The 23,559-nt window shown below is 36.9% G+C and overlaps 3 pseudogenes across 1 annotated transcript in view; 1 reads left to right on the top strand and 2 right to left on the bottom strand.

The window, feature by feature from the left end:
* The window catches only part of LOC101716956 (olfactory receptor 8K3-like), a 60,855-nt pseudogene that overhangs the window by 14,663 nt on the left and 22,633 nt on the right, over positions 1–23,559 (top strand). The window lies entirely within an intron of this gene.
* On the bottom strand, positions 16,300–17,261 carry LOC101718596 (olfactory receptor 5T1-like; annotated as a pseudogene).
* Positions 21,529–23,403, bottom strand: LOC106008755 (uncharacterized; annotated as a pseudogene).

Genomic DNA, 23,559 nt, shown 5'->3' with positions numbered 1-23,559 from the left:
ACCCAATTCAAAAATGGGCATCTGAAATGAATAGACATTTCTCAGACAAAGAAGTAAAAGCATCAAATAAATATATGAAAAAATGTTCAACATCACTGGTCATTTGAGAGATGCAGATGAAAACACCGCTGAGATTTCACCTCACCCCACAAAGAATGGCTGCTATCAAGAAATCAACCAATAACAAATACTGGTGGGGGTGTGGGGAGAAAGGAACCCTTCTCCATTGCTGGCGGGAGTGCAGACTGGTGTGACCACTGTGGAAATCAGTATGGAAATACCTCAAAGAACTTGGGCTAGAGGTCCCATTTGACCCAGCTATTCTCCTACTGGGTATTTTCCCAAAAGAATTAAAAGAATCATACCACAGCAATATATGTGCACCCATGTTTACAGCAGCATAGTTTGTAAGAGCTAAAGCTTGGAAGCAGCCCAAGTGCCCATCAACTGGAAACTGGATAAAGAAGATGTGGGGTTTTTTGTATTTTATACTTTTAATCTTTTCTTTATTTTCATAAGAATTTCTTCATAGTGATCCTTCTAGAATTTTCTGACCAACTGGACAAATGATTTCATACATTTCTTATTTAAACAATATTGACTAGTATTTCCTCAAATTTTTTCTGATTAATGTTTTTTCTACATTATAATATTTATTATTATTCCATATTGATTGTATCCTTTTTTAAGAAAATAAATAGATTTATAACAAAAAATAAAAAGAATGTTTCATTTTAAATTATTATTATTTCTTATGAAAGTGTCTGGGTTTCCAAAGTAGACAAACTAAACAGTAGAATTTTAATATGTAATGCTAGACACATACAATATGGAAAAATAATTGCATCATGAAAAAGGTTTTACAATTGCATGCATGCATATAGAAAGTGTAAATAAGGATTAAAACAAATAATTGATAATTTGAAATAAGAAGAAATGATCAAAAGGGGTAGGGGAAGTGGGAGAGAAGGGGAAAGGACAGAGGGAAAGGAAAAATTATGAGAAAAGGAAAAAATGGAACCAAAGTCTTTGCAAATAGGGAAGGAGGGAGGGAGTGAAGGGAGAACAGGGAACAGGAAAAAAATAAGAACAAAGATACATCATATACAGGTACAAGTTCCCAATGATGAACATAAATATATTGTATACCTAAAATGTACCAATAAAAGAATTTAAGAGAAAAAACAAAAAACATAACTTTTTTGTATTTCAAGAGCTAATTAAGGAATGTGACAAGAGAATTGTTGCATCACCACAAAACAAATTTCAGTTAATTAACAACCAAAGTTCTAGCAGTTTGGAGAGTGTACTGAAGGGCTAACTGAGATCAGAGAACAATAACTGGTATTGTTCTCACCTATGAAGATAACATAATTTGACAGTTTCAAGGAAACAGTTAAGTCAGTTGGAGAATGTCAGCATATCTATAATATCTCAGAAGAAAGATTGAATCTCCACCTTTCTACATACATGCAAGTTATTATTGTATACTTTATTACTGCCATTTCCTTAACATTCTTTTTGTTTAGTCAACATCTATTGGTTTATTTTCCATTTCACAATGATTTCTCAATCTGTATTGACCCTACTGATGAGCCTGTAGGAAAGCCATACACATCTGATGTCTGATTACATGTGTATGTGTGTGTGTGTGTGTTGGGGTGGCTTCTGGAGGACAGGAGCCTTCTGGAGCAGGTGTCTAGCTTCTTCTGTTTTGGGGGAATGCATGGAGCAAGACAAGCACAAACGGTGACAAAGTTTGTTTGAAAAAATAAAAGTGAATGATGAGATATTGGCTATGCACAGAGAACTTAGGCTGAAAAACAGAGGAAACAAAACCTCCACCTTGAGGAATGAAGGGCAAACACCATGGCTATGCCTTTTATGCCATCCACACCTGGTGGGAATCTCTGAAGACTTCTACATACAAGGTTCAGAGAGTGGGGTGTTGTGTAGACTCTGTTATCCTGACATGCCTTTCTCCCCAGGCAGAGACCCTTCTCCTGTCTCCTGGATTTGTGTATTTCCATATTTCACTGAGTTCCAACAGCTTCCATCTATTTAGTGATAATATTGGTACATTCATGCATTTATTGTTTGTCTTCTCTAGGAAAATTGTTTTTTAAGCCACTGTGAATGTCTGTAGACAAATCGTACAGGAATGGAAGTATTTGAACTAGCTGACTTTATTAGTCATTCTGATACATTTTTGACAGCGACCTGAAAAGAAGCCTTTGAGATTAAACAAGCTCCACATTCTCCACTTTTGCTATGTGTTCATAGTTGACATTCAGTTCAAGGCCAGGTTTGGTTAAGTATTGAGTTTAAGGCCAGTCTAAACTACATAGTGAGACCTTGTCCCTGAAAAAATGAGCAAAATATTTAAAACTTTTGTATGCAGTTTTCTCATCTGTGATAAAAGGAAATAGTATAGTAATTTCTTGGAGATGTAACTACAGAAAATAGATACATTAAAATATGTAAAGTATTAGCACAGTTGTCACATACCTAATAAGCTTCATATAAATGCATGTTACTACTTTTGCATGGGAAGAATATTTCCTTAACCATTCTAGGTTTTCTGCCAGTGAAAACAAAACAGGAAAAGAGAGTTTACCTAGAATGAACATGAAAGTTTATTGCATAAAATTTTACATATAGAAGGGCTAAAAAGTGGCAGACAGGAGGCAGCATTCACAATATATTCCAGGGTATTAAAAAAATAATATGCATATGTTCACCATACAAAGTAATTACATTTGTTTTGGGGAGTCAGTGTATCTACATACTGCATTCTGATCATTTTAATCCCCTTACTCTCCCCAACCTCCTCTCTGCCTTTTCTCATCACCAATTCTCTACCTGCCTGTTTCCTCCTCTCTCCCCTTCAATTGGATTTTTAAATTATTTACAATTGAGTTTCTCATTCATGACAAATCATGCTATTCAGGATATTTGTGCAAATCAACAGATACCTAGCTGTGTGTGGAGACAAAGGATCCAGAGAAAATTACTCCATTGCAATTTCAGTAAACTGGGAAACAGGCTAAGCCCAGGCATACTGGTGTTTCAGAAGATGAGCAAAGGAAGTAATGCACAGCCCTGAGTGGCTGCCCTGCAAGGGAGGGAGGGAGGGAGGGAGGGAACTTGTCCTGTGCCTGCAGTGAGAGAGGCCTCATAACACTCTCAGGACTGCTGGCTTTGACACCTAACAGAGCCACAGCCTGAGCAGGAGGAAACCTGAGTGCAGCTAAGTGAAGGGGCCCCAGTGACAATCTCGTCTTTCCTCATGTCTCAGACAATGTTGTGTCAGGAGTCATCTTAGAAGTCCCCACTTCCTCTGCCTCTGCATAAGAAGGAAAATGGCAGAGGAAAATGTCCCTGAGTGCCCAGCCCTCTGCTCTGCCAGGAGGCATTGAGAGTAAGCAGGGCAATGCATAGACATGGGCCAGCTGTGCCTCTCCAGCTGGGGCTGGGAATTGAGTCACTGGGGCCAAGGTCAGGGCCTGAGCACAGATTATGCAGACAGCATGTTTTCCTCTCACATTTGACCCCAAGAGCAGAGGGGATGAGGGCTGCTGTGGTCCAGGGTCTCCAAGGGCAAACCTTGCAGAGGACAGAGGTCACCATGGAGGGCAGAGCTTAGCTCCAGGTGCCCTGCAAAGGCTTCTAGTATTTCTGCAGAGACTGAGAAGGAAACAGGGAAGAAGAAAGTAAAGATAATTGTTCTTTTCCTTCTTTACAAGGCATCATTCACCAACAGACACCAACATGGCTGCAACTCTCCTGTCAGTGTGGTGCCCTCCACTTGAAAAGCAGTGGCTGTGCTTTGAAGGTGCACAGGGTCAAATGACACACTGAGATCAGAGAGGGAGAGTCCTAGGCCTACTGCTAACATCAAGTCCCAGGGACAGCCTTCCAGAGGATTCACTGGTTTCAGCAGCATCTCCTCACTGGATTCCAGCCATGAATCCAGAGGCTCTGTGGAGCCAGGTACCAATCACAGCCCTGCAGCTGTAGGAGCAGCACTGCCCATCATTTCCTGGGTCAGTCTGGGAGGCTCCTCCTGTGGAATGCACCTCTATCCCATAGCACAGGTCCCCATAAAATAGACTAGCTTTGGTGGTTCTGTAAACAAGCTCCTGATTCATCTTTTGTGCAACATGTCCTCGAGAATTCCTATCTGCTGAGAACTCATGTTCATGAGTAAGGTGTGCAGAAAGGTGGATTCCAAAGAGCAAAAGCACTAGGGGAAGTTAGTGCCTGGGAGCTGCAGAGAGCAGTAGCCAACAAAGTTCGGCAGTGGAAACCAGCACCCAGCAGAGTTCTCAGACAGTGTTTGGCACAAACCAATTCTGGAATGCAGCGACTGGCAGCCTCATGGGCCAGTACTTGATAGAGTCCCCGAACCTTGTCCAACAGAAGCCGGCACTGCAAGGAGGAAAGCAGCAGCTAAGACCAGCACTGAGGTGGATGACCACGGTCAGCAGAAGCCTGTGGTGGATGGTGGTGGCCAACAGCAGCCCTGACTAGCAGTCTCTGTGTCACATGTGCCAGCCAGCATTATCTGATGTCATCCTGAGCCAGCAGAACTGCAAGCAGAGCTATATTTTGCCAGTTTGGAATCTCCATCTTAATTTGACCTAAAGACCCCTTGTTTCAATGGCAACACAGTCAGTCTCCCCTCCCAACACCACCAAAGACAATACTTGCACTCTGTGGACCTCCTTGATCATCATCAAACTCTACACACTTACATTTGCACACGGTTTTCCCCTGGTGGGTCTCCACCTAGAATAGGCTTCTTGCAGGTACCTGTAGGCCTCCTCCTTCAAGTCTCTGCTCCGTAGACCTACTTTTATTGAAGTCAACCTTGACCACATGATTTCTCATTGCTACCTTCTCCTCCAACTCTTGATCCTCTGTTGATTGTGTTCTTTCCCAAGCTGTTTCCTCATTTAGAGTGCATTTTACGACAATATATTCTCATATAACTTGGTTTGTTTTTGTTTTCTTTTTCCTTGATGGGTATGCATAATCTACCAATTCTACAGTTGTTATACTCAGACATCCACATCTACTTCTTCATCATCCTCATATTCTTTGAGTTTTTATACTTGATTATGTGTTCCATACATTTCTATTTTTACTAAATTTAATTAAAAGAAGTCCTATTTTCTGATCACTGTATAATAGACTATAAAATTAATGTTTAAAAAATAAAACACCAGCTGTTAAGCAATATTTTTTAAATAAAACATGATTTTAGAATATTGTTAGAAAAAATTACCTATAAAATATACAAGAATAGCAAAACTCCTAAACAATATATCTGAGTGAAAAATAAATTGACACTCACAAAACAAATGCAAATATTACATTTCAGTGTGGTTGAAAGAAGAAAAAGTAAAATAAGTATCTACTACTACTAAATGTGAGAGAAAAAGTGAATTAAATTGAATAAAGTTGGGGAAACAAAATAATAAAATAGAGCAATCAAAGTACTATAACTTTTTACTTTTATTTACTTATTCGTACCTAGGATCGAATTCAAGATCTTGTGCTTGCAAGCTCTATTATAACTTTTTTAAATAGCACCTATCAAAGACTGAAGATAACCAATGTATACACGGTGAAAAAATTACAAAGGTGTAAATTGTTGCACAAGCTAATTAATTTGAATGGATTACTACTCATATGCATTAAACAAAATGTCAAACTTTGCTTCATAAATTTGGGTAACTATTATGTCATTTAAAAATAAAGAAAATAAAGAAAAAGATGTTCAAATATTTAATGAACAAAAGATAAATGAGAAAAAATATATAGTATGAATATTTCAGGAAACAGTATAGTAAGGGAATGAGAAAAAAAGAGTTTAAAAAAGGATAGTTTAAAATATGATAACTTTCCCATTTGTAAAAGATTTATGGCCGTATTTCCTACTAAGAAAATAAAATGTGAAAAGAAATGTGATTACTAAGTAGCTAAAATATATCATGGTTTAAACTGAAAGGAATTATACATCCCTGTCTTCACTTTGGTTGCCATTGTGAAACATTTGTTACAACCATTTCTCTGCCATCATAAGTAGCTTAACAAATGACCCAAATGTGTTTCAATGATTGAAAATCTTGCATAAGAAAACCTATCTCATGACATCTTTCAATCACATGCCTACTAAGGAGATATTGGCATAGAAATTCACCCTTAGTCTTTCATTTGGATTAAATCCAAACATTATGTGGTAGACACATAGTGTGACACTGGCTTCTAAATTTCCAAACCTACCTGTCTCAGTGGAATCTAAAATATCAATGAATCGAGTTTTGTCTAAACAAGTCCATTGGCAATATAATACTTGACAGAAATACTCCTTTATCCACCACCACATAGTTCCAGGCATGAGCACATTTTCATAGGAGGTTCTAATATATATTTGCTCATGAATTAAGGCAGAATTCACAATAATTTTTCTCATATTCAAACTGTGCCTTATTTTATTCATTCTTTGCATCCCCTTTTAAGATAAATAATGCTGAATGCAACATTTCATCTTCACTATTATATCTTCATTTCTTCTTATTCTTTGTAAGCCATTTGACCTGATTCCAAAAAAAAGTGTTGTCTACTGAATTCATTGCAAAAATTTATGTTAACTTTAGGGCTGAGTGACTCTTTCTGTTCACTTTCCTTTTACAAAATAAAAACAAAACAAACACACTGAGACAGTAACCCACATTGCACACCATGGACTGTATAGATGGAGCAGGTGACACAGACAAATCAGGATGGAGATTCTGACCCATTTCAGTGATGCCTTAAGATGTCCATTTATCAGCCGGGAGCACTCAGTTTACTCAGTGAGGGATGGAACATCATAGAATATGTAACACGTGAATGTGTTGTTTAATAAGATGTCAGCCTCCCATAGTCATGGGATATTATAGTATTTCAGCTATTTAATTTGGATGACATTGAAGACACAGAATTACAGTAATTAGGTAAATCTAGAATTATGCATCCAAATAAGCTTGACAGTCACAAAGGCAAATATTTTGGAAAAATTTTTGTGTAAGCAAAATATTAAGGAGTGTTGAATTGTTTCATGATTTTCTTTGAATTTTGTTTTTTTTTTTTCAAATAATGATGACTTACATCTATGGTCTAGTCATACTTCTAAGTATATAATACTTCCTGGTAAGATTTTCATATTCCATCCTTTATAGTGTTAGTCATAAATATACCTCTGGAAACATCTTCCCCAGCAACTTAGTCAAAAATTCCTGACTAATCCTTTCAATTCAAATGCTATTCTCTGTAAATCTATACATTATTTGTCATTTTGAAAAGGAAAAAAATGAATTTCAGCAACAATTTCAAGGATTACAAAAAGAGATGAAGTGTTTATGGGTCTTCCAAGGGTGAAAAAAATCTTTTGTGAATTTAAGACTTGAACTTTTGTCCTTGGAATCCGGCCAACAACCTTCCCTGGAAATTACATCCTGAGGATGACCAATGTCATGTTACTCTGAGTGCTCATTATGTGAAAGCCTGGAGTTACTAGCGGGGAGGGAAGGAGCACACTGTCATGTTCACAGATACACTTCTGCCCTCAGATGCTTTCTGGATAAAACCTCCTCCTAGAGTTTCCATTTCATCAAAATCTGAACTGAATATGATTTATCTCAGAATAGAAAAATGAATGCACAAAAGCATGAAAATAAATTACATCAAGGAACAAATCTACTAGAAATTTTCAGTTGCTTATTTGTTTTTAGTATTTTATTTCTGAGAATAATTTGAGCCTGACAAGATGCTACAGAGATAGCACTGGAAAAAAAAATTGTTTTCAGCCACTTTGTCTACAGAAAGTATCATTCTTCAAATTAGAGGGGTTTAGATTATATAAAATACAATGGAAATTTTGCCAGGAAAATGGCCATATGTGTGTCATTTAGGCCTTACCTTGAATAATGATAAGATATGTGAAACTACAATATACAGTGGGTAGAATCAAAGTCTTTAGCACACGTACGTAATTTGAAAATATGTTTGAAAATAAATTTGAGTTTGACTGATCAAGTTGGGAGAAGATACTGTTAACAGAGTTGCAGTTCTGTACTGCCCCTTGTCCCACAAAAAGTGGCAGAAAATTTCTTTTGGTGGAAAGACAAGAGTTTGTTCAGAGCTACTGGAAGGAGAGGGGTGGGGTCTCTTAGCATCCCTGATGTGAACCTTTCTGTGCTCAGGGGCACAGGGGCTGTGACACCAGATCCCTCCCGGCTCCCTCCCTCCCATGTCCAGATTACAGCTGACTCTGACCTCCCAGCATCTCTGTGTGCCCTGCTCGGAGGAGCATGGTGTCTTTCTGGACAGCAAGACTTCTACCTGACTCCTCTGAGAGGAGGAGCAGCAGGGGTGGAGAGGGCCGCTCTCAGCAGGAGGATGCTGGAGAAGAAGCCCACCTTTACAAACCCTGATGTTCAAAAATTAATTTTAGTTTTGCTATTATAAACAATAATAATGTGTGGATGTAATCTTAATATGCCTCACTTAAGTCCCTAGTAGTAAATTTAATTTGTAATTAATTTCAAATAGCTTTGAAATGTAAGGGACAGTTCCTAAAATTTAAACTGTTTTAAAATTATTTATTACATATCCTCTATCTATCTGGTTTGCTAAAACAAAACTTATAGGTAAGAACAAATGTTTCTAAGGCAGTCAAAGTTGTCTTTGCAGGCAAAATATCTTGGTGGAATCATACTGTGAATATGGAATGGCTCACATTTCATATGTTGCTTTCTGTGCCCTTGCTCTGTTATAGATTACACAGATATGTGCTAGTGACTGGAGCACATTATCTTCACATGGATTGATTGTGTTAACTAATGAACACGTTTATAATTTAACAGGTTCATTCTAATTACCTAGGCTGTAATATTTTAAAATATTAGCAGCAAATGTCAATTAACATCCATATCCATATATGGAAATTATGTTTTCATTTGTGCTCAGTAGAATTGTTATATTTTCTAGAAATATTAAACTTTATTATTAGTGGTTTTGGTATTCACACACTGAAATACTGTTGAGGTCACTCAGGCTGAGTATCAGATATGATTATTCACCAGATAAGAACAGAGGACACCATGGGTAGAAGGAACTCCACCCAGTGTGCTTGGCTTCACCCTCATGGGGCTGATGGACTCTGCAGAGACACAGCTGGTCTTCTTTGTGCTCTTTCTCCTGATTTTCCTGATCACTGTGCTGGGGAATGCGGGGATGGTACTGATCATTTGCCTGGATCCCCAGCTTCACACCCCCATGTACTTTTTCTCACTCACCTGTCACTTCTTGACCTTAGCTACTCAAGTCTCATCACCCCTAAAACCTTACAGAGGTTACTGACTTTCACCAAGAGTATTTCCTTCCTGGGCTGCTTCAACCAGATGTTCTTTTTTGTACTCTGTGGTGGTACTAAATGTTTTCTTCTCTCCTCCATGGCCTATAATCACTATGTAGCTATCTGCTGCCCCTTGCACTATCCAGTCATTATGTGCACAGGACAGTGCCATGCCCTAGTAACTGGGTCCTATATGTTTGGGTTTATAGATTCCTTTGTCACTGCAGTTTTCATGAGCAGACTGCACTTCTGCAACTCTAATGTCATCCATCACTTTTTCTGTGACACATCCCCAGTTTTAGCACTGTCTTGCAGTGATAGATATGACCTTGAAATTTCTATAGTCTTTTTTGGTGGGTCCACCCTACTGCTGTCCATCCTCACCATATCTGGATCCTGTGTGTCCATCCTCTCCACTATCCTCAAAATTAATTCCACTGCTGGAAAGAAAAAAGCCTTCTCTACTTGTCCCTCCCATCTCCTGGATGTCAACATTTTATGGCACTCTAATCTTTACTCATTTAAAACCTAAGATGTCCTACTCCTTGGAAAGAGATCAGGTGGTTTCTGTGTTTTACACGTTTGTGATCCCCATGCTGAACCCCCTCATTTACAGTCTCAGAAATAAAGAGGTGCAAAATGCTGCTGTTAGAGTCCTGCAGAAGAGAGAGGACTTCAGTCAGTTAAAGCAACAGTGATAATAAATAAAATTGGCCTTTCCCTTTTCATTTTATGGATATTCTTTGGTCACTTTCTGAAAACAAGTCTATGTATCTGATTTTGTGAGTGTGTGTGTGTGTGTGTGTATGTACACATAAGTGTATTTCCTATATTTTACTGGATGATTTTGATAGTGTCCATATACCTAATGACAATTCTGGTATATTCTTGCATGCTGTTTCCTGTCTCAACTCTATGTGTTATTGAAGCCATTGTGAAGACCTCTAGATTAATTTAACAGGAATGCCCATGTTTGATCAAAATTTTATTACTCATGCTCATATATGCCTGATAGTACACCAGCCAAGAAGACTTTGGGATTGAATGTAATCTCCTTCATTTCTGGATTCTTTGCTCTTTCCATCTGCACAGGGTTGGTTGGGGTTAACCATCTCTGAATGTGTAGCTGAGTTCCCCAAGTGCTTGTCATGGTTATTCTTTTCTCCATCCTTTGTCAGAGTGAGCTATTTCATGTGTTCCACATGGTCCTCTTTCTCTTGTCTTTGGAATTGGAGGTTTTGATGAACATGAACTCAGACCTGGGAGAGGCTCACAAAAAAATGTATAATTTTCTAGTTTAACAGCATTTTTAAAAACAGGGCAGTGAAAGGTTCACTGTAGCTTTTCATTTCCTATGTGGAAATGGAAATTCTACACTCCTTTAAATCTTAACCATAGCTATGACCTCAAAACTATCTCTGATAGACAAATTCACACATAACAGTGGGGCAGCATCTGCTGCAATCCTGAAGTGTGAGGGCACCTCACAGTCAGTGCAGTTCAAACTGTGCCCACCCAGGCTGCTCTCAGACTGTGGCATTGTTTCTTCGCTCCTGCCTTGCTTTATTCTTCCCTTTATTTTTTCTTTCTTTTTATGACTTTGTCTTATCAGTAACTCAAGCCCCACATCTGTTACTACATATCTAAAGGAATGGAATCAATTGCTAGATGCAGCAGAAATTGTTTCTTCAAAGCCTTATAGTATGTTCTTTTTTTCTCTCATTTCTACCACTGACTTAATGAAGATCATCAATGCTTTTTAGTTTTTGTGGAAGTTGAGTAATAAAATTCGTAATTGAAAAATATCATGTAACTCCTCCATTGTGGCATGCCTGACAAGCTTAAAAGTAAACTGCAAACTCACAATTTAAGATAAGATTCTGACCTCACTGGGAAGAGCTATGTACCATTAAGCAAATTAGCTGTACTTAAACTTTTGGACAGTTTTCTCAATTGTGATGAAAGGAAATAATAGAGCATTTTGATGGAGGTGTTACCACAGAAATTACATGAATTAATCCATGTAAAATATTAACATAATATTTATATTATATTAATATTAAAATATTAACATAATATTAACACTACCTAGTAAACTGTACAAAAGTGTGCATTATTACTCTTGTATAAGAGGAATGCTTCCTCAATCATTCTAAAATTTCTGGTGGTGAAAATAAAACTGGCAGAGTTTAACGAGTGGAGCATGAAATTTCATTTTGTGAAATTTTAGATGTCAGGAGCTTAAAAATGCCACATCACTGGCAGGCAGCATTCACAACCTCTTCTAGAACATGTAAAACAGGTTTTATTCATATGTGCATATGATACAACTGATTACATTCATGTTGGGGAACTGGTACGTGCACACATTGATCATTTTTAATCACCCTTCCCCTCTTAGGCCTCTCCACTCTTCTATTCCTGAGCTCCCCTTCCCCTTCAAAACTACCTCCCTATTTCCTATCATCTCTATTTCATTATTTTAATTAAATTATTTACACTTCGTGGCACTTACATAAGAGACACCATGCATTCCAGGACATTTGTGCACATCACAAATATACAGCTCCTTGAGCAGATAAAGGAGCCATAAGAAGTCACTGCATTATATCTTGGGTGAGCAGCAACCAGGTCAAACTCAGACCTATTGGCATTTACAAAGATGAGTAAAGTAGCAAAAAGAATCCATGCAGACAATGAATGAAGATTTGCTCAGTGTGGGGAGGGAGAGCTCCATCCTCCATCTCCACAAGAGACACTTCAGCACATTCTATGAGTGCTGACTTTACAACAGGACAGAGAACTATCACAATGAGAATGGAGCCTGGAGTTCAGTCCCATGAGCAGGGGCATTAGTGACACTTTCCATTATTTCTCTGGATGAGGATGGCGTGGAGTCAGGAACCATCTCAGAAGTTCCCTCTCCCTTGGCCTCAGGACAACCAGGAGGAGCAGCACATGGCCAGGGCCCTTGCTGAGAGCCATCTTCAGCATCTCTAATGTGGTAGGTATAGTAGAAGAGAAAGCCCCCACATGCTTTCTATCTACAGGCCCTAAAGCCATTTCTCACTAGGGAGCCAGTGCCCCCTCAATAGTTAGGTTCAGCCCAAGAGAACAGTGACATGCTTTCTACCCAGGAAAAGAAAAATCAAGAGATCATGGAGAGTGTCCTAATATCTGCCTTGCTGGGGCAGAAAGGCAGGGTGTGAAATCACAGTGAGAAACCCAGCTCATGTTGTGCACATTCAACCAGGTGGAGTGAAAGGCCAACCCAGAGAAGTGCAGGAAGCAAATGCCAAAGGTAGTTTGAACACTGCATGATGAAAATAGCTGGGCTGGGAGAGGGTTCAGAGGGGGTGGGCATCTGAGTCAGACAGCACAGCTGGGGAGGTGGGGCTCCCACATCTTCTCACCCACCCAGAGCTGGAGCACCCAGGCCTCTACTCCCGGACTGGAGGCATCCAGTCCTCTCAGTCCCACTGCCAAGCTGTGCTTCCAAGACAAGGCCTGTGAATTTGAAAAGCTTTGGCCCAGGGTCTGGTCCTGCCCACTGACAGGAGAGCTGAGAGATTTGCGAGGTGCCCTCACTGCCAGGTATGGAGGAGACTCAAGTTTCAGGTTGGGTCCATTGTCACCATCAGAGAATGTGACCGAGACTTCCCATAATGCACAGAGACAGAAATGGCTTCTGCTCCTTGGACAGGGTGGAGAAGGAGACCTGGAGACTTCACAAAAACCCGGAGATTTTTACATTGCTGTTTTTATTAGCCATAGTCAAACAATAGAAGTCCAGGAAAAAGAGTCTCCAGTACATGCCCTCACAAGGAAGAATAGTGAGTGTGTGCATGTGTGTGTGTCTGTGTGTGGGTTTATGTGGACATATAATTGTGTAACTGTATAATATATATGCTTTGGCTCCTGTCCTATATTAGATGGGGGTTTTTTTGTATTCTACTTGTTACACTGGATTTTCTAACTTTGTAAAAGATACACGTGTGCTAGTTTTTTAATTGAAGTCAATACTCATATTTTCTCTTACTTTCCATTTATATTCCCTTCCATTTTCTCCCTCAATATTTTTCCTCTCACACCCTCTCCAATCTCCCCTGCCACCCTTTCTCTTTCTATATGTAAATATTCACAAAAGCATATTTTCTACAAGCCTATACTAATTTATTCTCTTCCTCTTTGTTTCTAGGTTAGTGAAATGAGATATTTTCAAACAATTTTTAAGTTATCTCAACTCATCTGCAAATGTAAATGTTCTTATTTTGAGAAATAACATTAACATCCAGAGAGTAGAAATAGTCATAAAGAGAAGAAAAGCTCCATAACATGTCTTACTCAAGTTGTCAAAAACTCAGAACTACTAATATTAAAAGAAGAAAGAAATGCTAAACCACTTACAGTGGCAAACCTGGTAGAATAGAAATGGATTTCTCAACAGAACATTTACAAGCCAGGCAGACTTGGAATGCTGTGTTTCCACCCCTGGAAGAAAATATTTACCAACATATATTACTGTATCCTAAAAGATTTTCCTTCAAATTTGATGTAGAAATAAAGCCTTTCTAAGAAAGTAAAATCTAATGATTATTTTTTCCATCTGGAACTTGAAGTGACATTTCACAAAGATTAAGAGTTGACCACTGGGTGTGGACAGGAGTGATGGGTTAGTAAAAGACTGATAAACTATCCACAGAGGGGTAAAATCACAGATTAAAATGACAATAAGTAAACAGAAAAGAACCAATCACAACACAGTGAACAATCTAATCCCATAGGAAAAATATAATTCATTTATTATTCATCTTAGATTTTTAAAAGGAAATCACATGTTCCAGGTACATTTTAAAGCCTTAGAAATACAGGTTTGAGGCCAAACATACACAGTGTTTATCTTTTGAGCATTACAGCAGCATGATAGTGGATCTAATTTGTAGTTGAAACTCACAGCTAAAAATATTCAAGTAGAACTTTAAAGGGGTTAGCTAGGAAAGGTGCGTAAGGACAGCAAAATGAAAGAATTATTTTAAAGGAAGAATAAGTGAGGTGTGCACAATGAAATATCGTTAAATTTTGTTTTATAAAATACCATTATTTTATACTTTTTATACTTTATACTTTTTATATTGATCTGGAAACAATAGATGATAGGAAGCTGATTTTCTCCAATATTTGATACTTGTGGTGCTGGTGTATGAAAGGAGAACCCAGAATCTCATTGGGATGCAAGAGAACGTCATGTCTTGCTGAATTTTTTCACAATATGAACCAGCTAGATGTGGGTATCCATTAGATCATTCCTGTTTCTTGATCTCCTCTTTGTACTTCCTAAATTCTCTTTATTTTGTTTAAACTCAAACAACTACACACTGATGTCCCAAAAGTAAATCTTGACTAAAACATTTCTTCAACAAATTTGAAAGGCCAGTGTGTATGAGAGAAACCTAAAGTGTGATTATTGAATGCTGGAAAATATTTGAATTTTAAAATATCAGAATATTATATAATGTGGAAGAAGTTTATTCCTTTCTTCCAGAATACTCTCCTAAAACATTATGGTTGGGAAAATGAATTTGATGGCTTCAAATAGCTTCATTTTTATAACATAGAATCTTACCTAAAATGACTACTCAGTGCTCTGTCTCTGAAAAGTGGAATGTTTGTTTTATTGTTTTTCTATTACCGAGGATCAAACTCAGTACTGCTCAATATCCCTGGACCAGAATGTTGAGTGTAGATTCTGCTTCCAAACAATTTCTATATCCAATAAGGATGTGTGACTAACATTTGCACAAATAACCAGGAGAAATAAGAAACAGAAGCACCATAAATATTACTTTGAATCTCTAATGTACATTTATGAATTAACTCTGAAAGCAACATTATTTTCATTGCTATATTCCGATGAAATATTCCTGAGAAAATCATAGAACAATCACTCCTTTCATATTTATATATATTTAGATATATTTCATGTATATATATACACATATAAAATATTATTGGATATAAATATTATGCACTTAAAACTAACCCAAGGCCACTCCTCATATACATAGATGAAAAACAGTACAAGGATATGAGCAAGGACCCGAAGTTGGAAGCAAGAATTGCAGCATCAAATAAACTCCACAGTCCTGGTAACAGCCATGTAGCAGCCACTTGTAGATTTCTCTCTAGGATATATGTTTTATCATTTGTTATTATTCTTACATATGAACTAAATAAACATTACTGCGCAGCATCAGTCTACTTTCTGGGATTCAAGTGGATTTTATCACTTCCAGTGATTAGGCAGTAGAAAGGAAGAACTCTACTAACAAAATACTTAGTTTTTTATTTTTTATTTATTTATTTTGTTTGTACTGGGGATCAAGCTAGGGATCTTCATCTAGCAAGGCAGGCTGCAGAACCACTGAGCTAAATCCTTGGTGCAAAATATTTAGTTTTTTGAGAAAAGGGGGACAGAAACTCATACAAACTTCTAGTTGTTTTGTTGTATGTTACCATATGTAGGGCAGTTGAGGTGATGTCTGAAAAAAGAGTAATTGACAAATGAGGAATTATATTCATAGTGGGTGCTAGAGAATTATAATGCATTTGAAGACATTTCAAGCCATAGAGTCCAGAAAATATCCTTTGTAATATTAATTTAAATTCAATTAATAAGAAGACTGACTTAAGCAATATATCACCACCTATTATTATTTAATATACCTAAGTGTAAACAGAGGTATATGTATATTTCTAATTAAAATACAGACTTTTTCACATACACTAGATGAATAATTAACTCTATTGGAAATATTTTGGAAATATAAGCACTATCAAATAAAAACAAGAATTTTTTTCTAGATTCTGACAAGAGATATGTGGATTTACAACCACTATTGCTTTAGGCTGAATAACTGTTTAAAATACACTTGAGTTAGAAACCAATTTCTTTCAAGAATTTTTGCATTGCCTCTTTTACCTCTTTATTCCTCAAACTGTAGATCATAGGGTTCAGCATGGGAATGACAATGATGTAATATATGGACATCATCATATCATGCTCTGAGGCATAGCTGGAACTCAGTCTCACATATGTGAAGAGGATTGTCCCATAATAAATGAACACTCTGGCTAGATGAGAGTCACACATAGAGAACACTTTCTTCCTCTCTTGAGCAGAATGCATCCTCAGAATGGCCAACAGAATGAAGCCATAGGAGATGAGGATGATCAGGATGGCGAGCACATGAATGGCACCCACAAAGTAGAAGAGTAAAAGCTGATTTGTGTGAGTATCAGAACAGGAGATAGTGAGGAGAGGAGGGATATCACAGAACATGTGCCTAATTTCATTGGATCCACAGAAGGGCAGGCTAAACATGGCCACAGTATGTACCGTGGCATGTACAATGTCATCAACATAGGATGCATTGATCAGTGGAACATAAACTCTTTCTGACATCCTTACTGAACACAGCAGTGTGTCTTAGATGGCCACATAGCAGTCATAAGCCATTGCCACAAGGAGAAAACACTCTGTGTTCCCCAAAGCAACAAAGAGGAATATCTGTGTTGCACATTCAAGAAATTAAATGGTTTTATCCTTTGTCAGAAAATTGATCAACATTTGGGTGGTGACAACTCTGGAGTAGCAGGCATCCAAGAATGATAATACACTGAGAAAATAGTACATGGGTTTGTGGAGCCAGATATCATTGATGTCCAATGCTACCAGACCCAAATTTCCTACCAGAGTGAAAAGATAGACTGCCAGGAATAGGGAAAACAGGAAGACTAGCAGGTCAAAATCATCTGTGAAACCAGTCAGGATAAACATGGCTACTTTGGTCATGTTCCTTAAATGAATAATTTATGAATCCATGGGTTATTTTTTAGCATTCCTGATATTTCAGTTAGTATTTACATGTTGTATAGGCAATATCTGGTGAAGATAGAGTGTATTCCATCATATTCACCCCTTTGTATTTTGGAAAGGTGACTGAAATGCTTGTCAGTGAGAGAAACAGGCAGCAATGAAAAAGTCCAGACCAAATCATCAATTACTGTCTTCAGTTACTTGAAGTAATTGTTATGGGATTGTAAACTAAATGCATCTTATTAAAAGAATCTTTCCATTTAATTTGCTGACTTTTCTGTATTTTCTCTGAAACTTCTTCACCTGCTTTCAAATTGGCTTTTCTTTAGTTTCATACAGATGGAATAGCTTTCCTGGTTTTCATTCACAGAATAATTTTCTTTATTGCTAATAGTTTTTCAAATGAGAACATCTATGCTTACATTATCAGATTGAGCTTAAGTGAGAGAAGAAATGTGGGAATCATTGAATAAATGTTCTTAGTTAACTAGAAAAACTATTAAATTACTTTTATATTTTGTTTGTCAATGAGGGTAGCCTGTCTGACCAAAACCTGTCAAGCCCAATCTTCTGACAAGTATTTCACCCTTTCAGTACATGAGGAACTGTGAGGGAAAGAGTGAGAAAGCATCTTCTTAATTCAGATGCATCCTTTTTTTGGCAAAATATACAAATTCAGTTTTTTAATTTCTTTTTTAGATTTTGTGTTTCAGTTTTCTTTTTTGAATCAAGATATTCTCATTTTCAAATTTGGGCCTCTGTTTTTAATTTTTAAGCCATTATATGTTTTCAAGTTATAACAATGACTTGGCAGGTGTCTCAAGTCCTACAATAAATATACATTCCATGTATCATGTGAATGTTTGTGATATACTTGTGTATAAAATTCATAACCATTTCTTCAAAATATAGATGAAGTTTCTAAAACTACTCTATGTTAATAGTCCCAATTTTAATTAATTTACAGAAACTGTAAGAACAATAGATACTATAAATTTGTCAGATCCAAAACTGATAAAAATACATACCTTGAAATTTCTTACAAAACATGAATAATTTGGAAAATCAAAGAAAAATCATTCCCTCACTTCTCAAAATCAAAAAACATTAATTATTTTCCATGTTAAAAACATTGAGCTAGCAAAAAGGGAGAAGTCAATATAGCAGCTACCTCATTAGTAAGATTCTATCAAGGGTAAAAATTGTATGTACATTACCTTGTGGAATATGCACAACTTGAGCATAACTGGTTCCGCATTTTTGTATTGACGAGAAAACTGGCCCAGATAGATGTAGAAATTGATTAAATGACACATTTAGTAATAGAGCCATATTCAAGCCCTGCTTTCAGAGTACACACAGTGCTATTTTCTCTTCACCATTCTGCAGACTCATTGTGATATACTGCAATTCAGAAATCATCACCTAAAAATAGTACAAAGTCACATCTGCATGTATTTGAATTTATTTAAAAGCAATCAAGTTTAAAAAGTACTATGAAGTTTAAAAAAAATAAAAGATAAACAAGCTACTTTATACATTTTCTAACTGGTAAATAAATTTAAGTCTCTTCATAAGAAAAAGTTCCAAAACTATCATCTAACAAATGGCCTATTAAAATGTAATTTTTTCTCCATTTTCCATTAGCACGAATTATAATTCTTCTATTCCCCTTTTCTATGATCATTTTCTCAGATGAATTAAAGCAAATTCTTCATTCACTGCTCTATTGGCTGATATTTAGAAGAAATTCTCCCTATTTTCTCTGCTTTATTTCCTGAAAGGAATGGGATTAATGTGCAGTATAATCTCAAGTTAACTCCTTTCCCTTTGATTAAAATACTAACATACTTTTAGATTCAAATTCAAGAGTATAGATTGGAACTGCTCACTGAATTAAAGCTAGATATGGTGGTTTACATTGGCTTTCTTATATCAGGATCTTGAGCTCCTCTTGAAGTCCACAGGGATGCTGCAAAGAGAATACACAGGAACTTTCTTCTGGGATACAAAGTTACCAAGCTGATATAGTTTTTTTCTGCAGTAAATGACTGAAGGATGTGGAACAATGATTTACATGATAAAAATGATTGCATGAATGTACATTGGTCTCTGATAGAAGATGCAAAATGTATATCCATAGAGCTGGCAAGAAAGTACTTCCAGACTTGATAGTAAATATGTACAATTTGAATGATAATAAAAATCCAGTTTCCTTTTCTTGGAAATATAACCTGCTGAATCCTCTCAATATTGTGGAAGCATACGTATTATCTGATCATATGCAAGCATAAGTTAGGATGAGTAATCATTCCTTAAAGATCATTGTATTTGTTTTAATTATTGATTCCTTTGTAAATGAAATGTGGTTTACAATATTTTCTCTATCATACATTCTTTTTCATTAACATACTGTTTCATAATATAGTCACATGCTCTTGAGCTCAGAATCCTCTTAATTTGGATATAAAAATGTATAGAAGCAATCTTTTTATGGATTTAAGTTTTCTCCTTAGTATTTTATTGACTGACTTTAAGGGAGATATATAGGTTTTCATAATGTGAGCATATTTCTATTTCTGCTTTCTTTTCTCCTGTTTTACAAATACCTTACTATGGTTGCTACATTAGTCTTTTAAAACACACCACTCATTTTCCAAGCCTTTATTTTAAATTAAATGAAATGATTCCATAATTATATTTTCTTTTATTTTGACATACTTTTGTGCATTCTGTATTTTTTCATAAAATTTCAATCACTGTTTTCTTATGTATTACCTAAGTGATCTTTTGGCACATTTTGCAACTTTCTGAAGGACTATGTAATATATTTACCTGACTTTTAAAATACTATACTGAGGAATGGAGTGGAGTATGATTTGGAGTAGGAATATTAACTAACAACTCCTTCATGTTCAAGAATCTCAAATATCCATGCACATAGATACAGCCAAGGAATTTAAGTAAGAGCACAGTATCTGGCTATAGCACAATACAATGGAAATCCAAAGGAACAAAGGAAGAACAGCTGCCCGTTCTCTGCATCACACCTTGCACAACTTAAGACAATACAGTGCATAGATAGACAACAACTACTTGAGGGAGGGAAGTTAACATAGGACTTTGCCTTGTAGCCCACCACGGGGGCCTCTATCAGGAAAACCCAATATTGAGGAGAATTCCACAACCCCAAAGTATATGCCACCTGGAGACTGAGGCAGAAGACAGTCATGTCCTTCTGTAAGGAAGTCTTCCTGTAAGAAAATGGGTCTTCTGTGACCCATTACTGCAACTTCCCTTCACTTTGAGTCTTGCGGCTCATGACCCTGGAAGGCTCCATAGAAGATATACAAACCATAACTCATGTAAAAGTGCACTTTTCTCTGAATTAACTGTATGAGTTTCCTAATTTACAAATTTAACTTCAAAAATATATGTGAGAATTTATACTAAGTGAGTGGGTTATGGTAGAAGTGATCCACTGTTAGGTCACAGTGAATATATTCACACGGGCCTACCAAGCAGAGATTCTGAAGCAGCTCAAAACATTAGTAAAGTTGTAAGTGTATGCCTTGTCAGCGAAACCATGAGGTAGCCCACACAAAATGAGTTAGAAAGGATCTACCTGCTTTTTAAAGTGTGACTTCAAAATGTGACTCAAAGGATTAGAGACATTGGATATTTGGATAGTGGAGCTGTCTTTCAAGCCTACTAACTCAGGCTAGTAGGTGCACTGTACACATCTATAGTTCTAAAACTTGAGAGGTTGAGACAAGAGGAAGACTTGGAGTTAGCAGACAGACTGGGCTACACAGCAAGTTCAAAACCTACCTTCATAACACAGCAAAATCCTGTTCCCCCAAAAAGTGAATACATTACAAAACATTATGGTAGTAAACACTTTTGAGAAGAGTTCAATCCCCAGTATCCTGGAAGGTCTGTTTTATCATTCTTTTCTATAACAAACCATGGTGGTGAATCACACTATTTGGTAGAAAACTCTAAACTCAGGGAAAGTAATTAGGATATAAGTAGAAATGTTCAAGTGTCACAAACATCAAAGACAAAGTGGTTGTTGTTGCTGTGATGGGGACTGATGTTAATGGAACAATCAATAACCAATCTATTTGCATCTACCATGTTGGCTAGAAGATCACAGCTTTCCTAGATAAAAGAAGACTAAAACAATACTCAAACATTTATTGATCAGTATAACATGAGAATTGCAGGTCAAATGAAAAAGTGTCTAACTTGGCACAATTTTCTGGTATTTACTAAGGATAGGAAGAATGTTGAAGTTTACACCACATTGCTTGCATTTGAAAATATTCTGTAATGTATGAATTCTCTTCTGTTGAGTGAGATGGGAGCAGTGAATAAAGGCTTTACTACATCCCTTGCATTGGTAGGCCTTCTCTCCACCATGAATTCTATGTCAAGTAAGACGTATATCATGTCTGATGTCTTTGCCACATTCCTTGCATTTGTAGGGTTTCTCTCCAGTATGGATTCTCTGAGGTCGACTAAGGACAGAAGAATTGCTAAAGGCTTTCCCACATTCTTTGCATTTGTAAAGTTTCTCTCTATTATGAAGTCTGGTGTCTAGAAAGTATAGACCAAGTACCAAAGTTTCTACCACATTCTTCACAATTGTATGTGTTCTATCTAGTATGCACTCTGTAGTTTAAAGAGAGGTTTGAACATTTATTAAAGGCTTTGGCACGTTCATTACATTTGAAAGTCTTCTCTGCAGTATGAATTCTCTGACATTGAGTTAGATTTGAACCATGAGTAAACAATTTGCCACATTCTTCACATTTGTAGGGTTTTTCACCAGCATGAATTCTCTGATGTGGAGTAAGGTGTGAATGACAGTTAAAGGCTTTGCCACATTCTTCACATTTATATGGCCTCTCTCCAATATGAATTCTCTGATGTATACTAAGGCATGAAATTAAATACTAGTTAAATACTTTGTCACATTCTTTACATCTACATACCTTCTATCCATTATGAATCCTCTGATGCTGACTGAGGTATGAGCAATTATTAAAGGCCTTTCCACATTCGTTATATTTGTAAGGTTTCTGTCCACTATGAGTTTTCTCATGTCTCATAAGATTTGAAGAACTTTTAAAAGCTTTACCACATTCTTTACAACTGTAGATTCCTATATCCAGATTTTGATTAGGCAATAACAGATGGGTACTGTCCCATATTCATGAAGACTGTTTACCTTGGTATTGGGAAGACATGTTTGTTGATTACAGAATAATCAACCTTTCATGAAAAAACTAAACTGATCACATTTAGGAATTTGCTCTTCATTTTTAAATTTATTGTCTACCAAAATGAGTGGTTCAAAATTTAATCCAATGTTACATTGAAAATTTTCAAGTGATGAACTGAAACATAGACTGGACTTATTCTTAGATTTTCCAAATTTCTATTGAGAGAAAAGGCATGTTTCAAAATTTGATGTGACTATTCACCTTCAAAAACATGTGGGTCTTTAAAAGTAGCAGGTACAAAGTCATTTACTTTCTGAAATGTTGTATGCTCATCTCTGCTGGCAGTGAAATTTTTGCTTTCTTTATTTATCATAAATTTGTTACATCCATTAAAACATGCATTCTTATCTTCATACTCGCCCATATTTTCCCAATATTTTTTAAAACATAAGTTGTCATGGCCACAAATATTGTGCCTTCCCTTTGTCATATTCTGTAATGAACTTTTTCTGCCCTCTTTTGATGAGAAGCCTTGGGCAAAGTGAGAAGATACAGAGGTGAAGGAAAAGACTTGGGCTGTTATTATGAATGTCCTGTGAGATCACTGGAGAAGGATTTTTAGAGGATTTAATAGTATGATGAGCACAACGCTGGAGATGTCCTCCTGGGTATACAGCCAATGTTTCTTGTCTCTTCACATTGCGGGGCTCTCTGCTTTGCTCTAGAAAGGTGATCGGGTTAAGTGTAGAGCCAGCAAAACCTAGGGAGACCAGGTTTCCATAAGTCTCTAACATCACATCCCTATACATATTCTGCAGAGCAGCCTCCAAGCATTCCCACTGCTCTGGGGAGAAATGAATGGCCATGTCTCTGAATATCAACAGTTCCATTTTTGGCTTTCAGGGTTCCAGCTTTCTTCTTGTGTATCTCTTACGCCTAGAGATCACAGGGTCACACAGGCTAAAATCAAGTCACCTGTGCCAACAGAGCCAAAGACAGTGTGTGAAGTATATTGCCAAGATGGCAGGCCTACACTTTTTAATATA

Source organism: Heterocephalus glaber, unplaced genomic scaffold (assembly GCF_053883595.1).
Source record: "Heterocephalus glaber isolate CG9 unplaced genomic scaffold, H.glaber_assembly_v1.0 deba00000896, whole genome shotgun sequence".
NCBI lineage: Eukaryota > Metazoa > Chordata > Mammalia > Rodentia > Bathyergidae > Heterocephalus > Heterocephalus glaber.
This window is presented reverse-complemented; position numbering and strand designations above follow the sequence as displayed.